Source organism: Bos indicus, chromosome 6 (genome assembly GCF_029378745.1).
Source record: "Bos indicus isolate NIAB-ARS_2022 breed Sahiwal x Tharparkar chromosome 6, NIAB-ARS_B.indTharparkar_mat_pri_1.0, whole genome shotgun sequence".
Lineage (NCBI taxonomy): Eukaryota > Metazoa > Chordata > Mammalia > Artiodactyla > Bovidae > Bos > Bos indicus.
Window position 1 is genome coordinate 9,883,890 of NC_091765.1, and position 6,205 is coordinate 9,890,094.

Here is a 6,205-nt window from a genome sequence, read left to right on the forward strand (position 1 = left end):
TTTCTTTGGAGAAATGTCTGTTTAGTTCTTTGGCCCATTTTCTGATTGGGTTGTTTATTTTTCTGGAATTGAGCTGCACGGGTTCCTTGTATATTTTTGAGATTAATTATTTTTCAGTTGCTTCATTTGCTATTATTTTCTCCCATTCTGAAGGCTGTCTTTTCACCTTGCTTATAGTTTCCTTTGTAGTGCAGAAGCTTTTAAGTTTAATTATGTCCCATTTGTTTATTTTTGCTTTTATTTCCAATATTCTGGGAGACGGGTCATAGAGGATCCTGCTGTGATGTATGTCAGAGAGTGTTTTGCCTATGTTCTCCTCTAGGAGTTTTATAGTTTCTGGTCTTACGTTGAGATCTTTAATCCATTTTGAGTTTATTTTTGTGTATGGTGTTAGAAAGTGCTCTAGTTTCACTCTTTTACAAGTGGTTGACCAGTTTTCCCAGCACCACTTGTTAAAAAGATTGTCTTTTCTCCATTGTGTATTCTTGTCTCCTTTGTCAAAGATAAGGTGTCCATAGGTGCGTGAGTTTATCTCTGGGCTTTCTATTTTGTTCCATTGATCTATATTTCTGTCTTTGTGCCAGTACCATACTGTCTTGATGACTGTGACTTTGTAGTAGAGCCTGAAGTCAGGCAGGCTGATTCCTCCAGTTCCATTCTTCTTTCTCAAGATTGCTTTGGCTATTCGAGGTGTTTTGTATTTCCATACAAATTGTGAAATTATTTGTTCTAGCTCTGTGAAGAATACTGTTGGTAGCTTGATAGGGATTGCATTGAATCTATAGATTGCACTGGGTAGTATACTCATTTTCACTATATTGATTCTTCCCATCCATGAACATGGTATATTTCTCCATCTATTAGTGTCCTCTTTGATTTCTTTCATCAGTGTTTTATAGTTTTCTATATATAGGTCTTTTGTTTCTTTAGATAGATATATTCCTAAGTATTTTATTCTTTTCATTGCAATGGTGAATGGAATTGTTTCCTTAATTTTTCTTTCTATTTTCTCATTATTAGTGTATAGGAATGCAAGGGATATCTGTGTGTTGATTTTATATCCTGCAACTTACCTATATTAATTGATTAGCTCTAGCAATTTTCTGGTGGAGTCTTTAGGGTTTTCTATGTAGAAGATAATGTCATCTGCAAACAGTGAGAGTTTTACTTCTTTCCCAATTTGGATTCCTTTTATTTCTTTTTCTGCTCTGATTGCTATGGCCAAAACTTCCAAAACTATGTTGAATAGTAGTGGTGAGAGTGGGCACCCTTGTCTTGTTCCTGACTTTAGGGGAAGTGCTTTCGATTTTTCACCATTGAGGATAATGTTTGCTGTGGGTTTGTCATACATAGCTTTTATTATGTTGAGGTATGGTCCTTCTAGTCCTGCTTCCTAGGGGGTTTTTATCATAAATGGATGTTGAATTTTGCCAAAGAATTTCTCTGCATCTATTGAGATAATCATATGGCTTTTATTTTTCAATTTGTTAATGTGGTGTATTACATTGATCTGCAGATATTGAAGATTCCTTGCATCCCTGGGATAAACCCCACTTGGTCATGGTGTATGATCTTTTTAATATGTTGTTGGATTCTGATTGCTAGAATTTTGTTAAGGGTTTTTGCATCTATGTTCATCAGTGATATTGCCCTGTAGTTTTCTTTTTTTGTGGCATCTTTGTCAGGTTTTGGTATTACGGTGATGGTGGCCTCATAGAATGAGTTTGGAAGTCTACCTTCCTCTGCAATTTTCTGGAAGAGTTTGAGCAGGATAGGTGTTAGCTCGTCTCTAAACTTTTTGTAGAATTCAGCTGTGAAGCCGTCTGGACCTGGGCTTTTGTTTGCTGGAAGATTTCTGATTACCGTTTCAATTTCCATGCTTGTGATGGGTCTGTTAAGATTTTCTATTTCTTCCTGGTCCAGTTTTGGAAAGTTGTACTTTTCTAAGAATTTGTCCATTTCTTCCACGTTGTCCATTTTATTGGCATATAATTGCTGATAGAAATCTCTTATGATCCTTTGTATTTCTGTGTTGTCTATTGTGATCTCTCCATTTTCATTTCTAATTTTATTGATTTGATTTTTCTCCCTTTGTTTCTTGATGAGTCTGGCTAATGGTTTGTCCATTTTATTTATCCTTTCAAAGAACCAGCTTTTGGCTTTGTTGATTTTTGCTATGGTCTCTTTTGTTTCTTTTGCATTTATTTCTGCCCTAATTTTTAGGATTTCTTTCCTTCTAGTAACCCTGGGGTTATTTCTTCCTTTTCTAATTGCATTAGGTGTAGAGTTAGGTTATTTATTTGACTTTTTTCTTGTTTCTTGAGGTACGCCTGTATTGCTATGAACCTTCTCCTTAGCACTGCTTTTACAGTGTCCCACAGGTTTTGCATTGTTGTGTTTTCCTTTTCATTCATTTCTATGCATATTTTGATTTATTTTGTTATTTTCTCTGTGATTGTTGGTTACTCAGCAGCGTGTTGTTCAGCCTCCACATGTTGGAATTTTTAATAGTTTTTCTCCTGTAATTGAAATCTAATCTTACTGCATTGTGGTCAAAAAAGATGCTTGGAATGATTTCAATTTTTTTGAATTTACCAAGGCTAGATTTATGGCCCAGGAAGTGATCTATCCTGAAGAAGGTTATGTGTGTGCTTGAGAAAAAGGTGAAATTCATTTTTGGGGGGTGAAATACCCTATAAATATCAATTAGGTCTAATTGGTCTATTGTATCATTTAAAGTTTGTGTTTCCTTTTTAATTTTCTGTTTAGTTGATCTATCCATAGGTGTGAGTGGGGTATTAAAGTCTCCCACTATTATTGTGTTATTGTTAATTTCCCCTTTCATACTTGTTAGCATTTGTCTTACATATTGAGGTGCTCCTATGATGGGTGCATATACATTTATAATTGTTATATCTTCTTCTTGGATTGATCCTTTGATCATTATGTAGTGTCCTTCTTTGTCTCTTTTCACAGCCTTTGTTTTAAAGTCTATTTTATCTGATATGAGTATTGGTATTCCTGCTTTTTTTTTGTCTCTATTTTTGTGGAATATCTTTTTCCAGCCCTTCACTTTCAGTCTGTATGTGTCCCTTATTTTGAGGTGGGTCTCTTGTAGACAACATATATAGGGGTCTTGTTTTTGTATCCATTCAGCCAGTCTTTGTCTTTTGGTTGGGGCACTCAACCCATTTACGTTTAAGGTAATTATTGATAAGTATGATCCTGTTGCCATTTACTTTATTGTTTTTGGTTCAAGTTTATACACCCTTTATGTGTTTCCTGTCTAGAGAATATCCTTTAGCATTTGTTGGAGAGCTGGTTTGGTGGTGCAGAATTCTCTCAGCTTTTGCTTGTCTGTAAAACTTTTGATTTATCCTTCATATTTGAATGAGATCCTTGCTGGGTACAGTAATCTGGGCTGTAGGTTATTTTCTTTCATCACTTTTAAGTATGTCCTGCCATTCCCTCCTGGCCTGAAGAGTTTCAATTGAAATATCAGCTGTTATCCTTATGGGAATCCCCTTGTATGTTATTTGTTGTTTTTCCCTTGCTGCTTTTAATATTTGTTCTTTGTGTTTGATCTTTGTTAATTTGATTAATATGTGTCTTGGGGTGTTTTGCCTTGGGTTTATCCTGTTTGGAACTCTGGGTTTCTTAGACTTTGGTGATTATTTCCTTCCCCATTTTAGGGAAGTTTTCAACTATTATCTCCTCAAGTATTTTCTCATGATCTTTCTTTTTGTTTTCTTCTTCTGGGACTCCTATGATTCAAATGTTGGGGCATTTAACATTGTCCCAGAGGTCTCTGAGATTGTCCTCATTTCTTTTAATTCATTTTACTTTTTTCCTCTCTGTTTCATTTATTTCTACCATTCTATCTTCTACCTCACTTATTCTCTCTTCTGCCTCCATTATTCTACTGTTGGTTTCCTCAGAGTGTTTTTGGTCTCAGTTATTGCATTATTTGTTATATATTGATTCTTTTTTATTTCTTCTATGTCCTTGATAACTTTCTTGCATCTTCTCAATCCTTGTATCCAGGCTATTTATCTGTAAATCCATTTCGTTTTTAAGATTTTGGACCATTTTCACTATCATTATTTGGAATTCTTTATCAGGTAGATTCCCTATCTCTTCCCTCTTTTGTTTGGTTTGCTGGACATTTATCCTGTTCCTTACCTGCTGGGTATTTCTCTGCCTCTTCATCTTGTTTATATTGCTGTGTTTGGGGTGGCCTTTCTGTATTCTGGCAGTTTGTGGAGTTCTCTTTATTTTGGAGTTTCCTCACTGTGGGTGGGGTTGGACAGGTGGCTTGTCAAGGTTTCCTGGTTAGGGAAGCTTGTGTCAGTGTTCTGGTGGGTGAAGCTGGGTTTCTTCTCTCTGGAGTGCAATGAAGTGTCCAATAATGAGTTATGAGATGTCATAGCGTTTGGAGTGACTTTGGACACCATTTATATTGAAGCTCAGGGCTATGTTCCTGTGTTGCTGGAGAATTTGCATGGTATGTCTTGCTCTGGAACTTGGTGGCCCCTGGGTAGTGCTTGGTTTCAGTGTCGGTATGGAGGCATTTGATGAGCTCCTATTGATTAATGTTCCCTGGAGTCAGGAGTTCTCTGGTGTTCTCAGGATTTGGACTTAAGCCTTCTGCCTCTGGTTTTCAGTCTTATTCTTACAGTAGCCTCAAGACTTCTCCATCTATACAGCACAATGATAAAACATGTAGGTCAAAGATGAAAAGTTTCTCCACAGTGAGGGACACCCGGAGAGGTACACAGAGTTACAGGGAGAAGAGAAGAGGGAGGAGGGAGATAGAGGTGACCAGGAGGAGAAGAGGGGAAATCAAAAGGGAAGAGAGCAAGCTAGCCAGTAATCACTTCCCTATTTGTTCTCTACAGACTGGATCCCTCAGAGATGTTCATGGAGTTACACACAGAAGAGAAGAGGGAGGAAGGAGACAGAGGTGGCCTGGAGGATAAAGGGGGAATCAAAAGGGGAGAGAGCAAGCTAGCCAGTAATCACTTCCCTATGTGCTCTCCACAGTCTGGACCCCTCAGAAATGTTCACGGAGTCACACAGAGAAGAGAAGAGGGAGGAAGGGACAAAGGTGACCAGGAGGATAAAATGGGAATCAAAAGGAGAGAGACAGATCCAGCCAGTAATCAGTTCCCTAAGTGTTCTCCACAGTCCGGAACACACAAAGAGATTCACAGAGTTGGGTAGAGAAGAGAAGGGGGAGGCAGCAGATAGAGGAGACCTGGTGGAGAAAAAGGAGAGTCCCAAGGGGGAGAGAGCAGTCAAACCGGTAATCTTGCTCCCAAGTAAAAATGGGTACTGAAGATTGGGTTCTTAAAGGTACAAAGTTGATAACAAATACAAAAAAACAAAGATTAAAAATCTAAAGTAGAGTTTTGAGTCTCAAAAACACAATATTTAAAAAAAAAAAAAAACAAAGTCACAAAAATTATTATATATATATATATATATATATATATATGAAGTTTGCTTTAAAAAATAGGGTCTTTTTTTTTCAAAGTAGTAGTAGGTTATAATAATGAAAATTAAAGAAGTAATAGAGGACTTAAAAAATATATATATATACATTTTTTATTTTATTTTTTAACTTTACAATATTGTGTTGGTTTTGCCATATATCAAAATGAATCCACCACAGGTATACCTGTGTTCCCCATCCTGAACCCTCCTCCATCCTCCCTCCCCATACCATCCCTCTGGGTCTTCCCAGTGCACCAGCCCCAAGCATCCAGTATTGTGCATTGAACCTGGACTGGCGACTCGTTTCATATATGATATTATACATGTTTCAATGCCATTCTCCCAAATCATCCCACCCTCTCCCTCTCCCACAGAGTCCAAAAGACTGTTCTATACATCAGTGTCTCTTTTGCTGTCTCATATACATGGTTATTGATAATAGTAAAAATATATCTAGGACTTTCTCTGGTGTTGTTGTGGACAGTGTCGGGTCAGTTCATTTTCAGATAGTTCCTTGATCTGGCTTACGCTTCTCAAGATCTATAGGCCCCTTCCTATGTAGTCAGTGCTAACTATAGGGTTTTAATTTATTGCACCTGTCACTTCCAAGGCGGTTCCCTCTGTTTTGCTTCTTCTGTTTGTGGGTCTCTTCAGTGTCTAATTTACGCCCTGACACAAGGGGGCGGTGGTGGACACTTTTTTAGGCTTA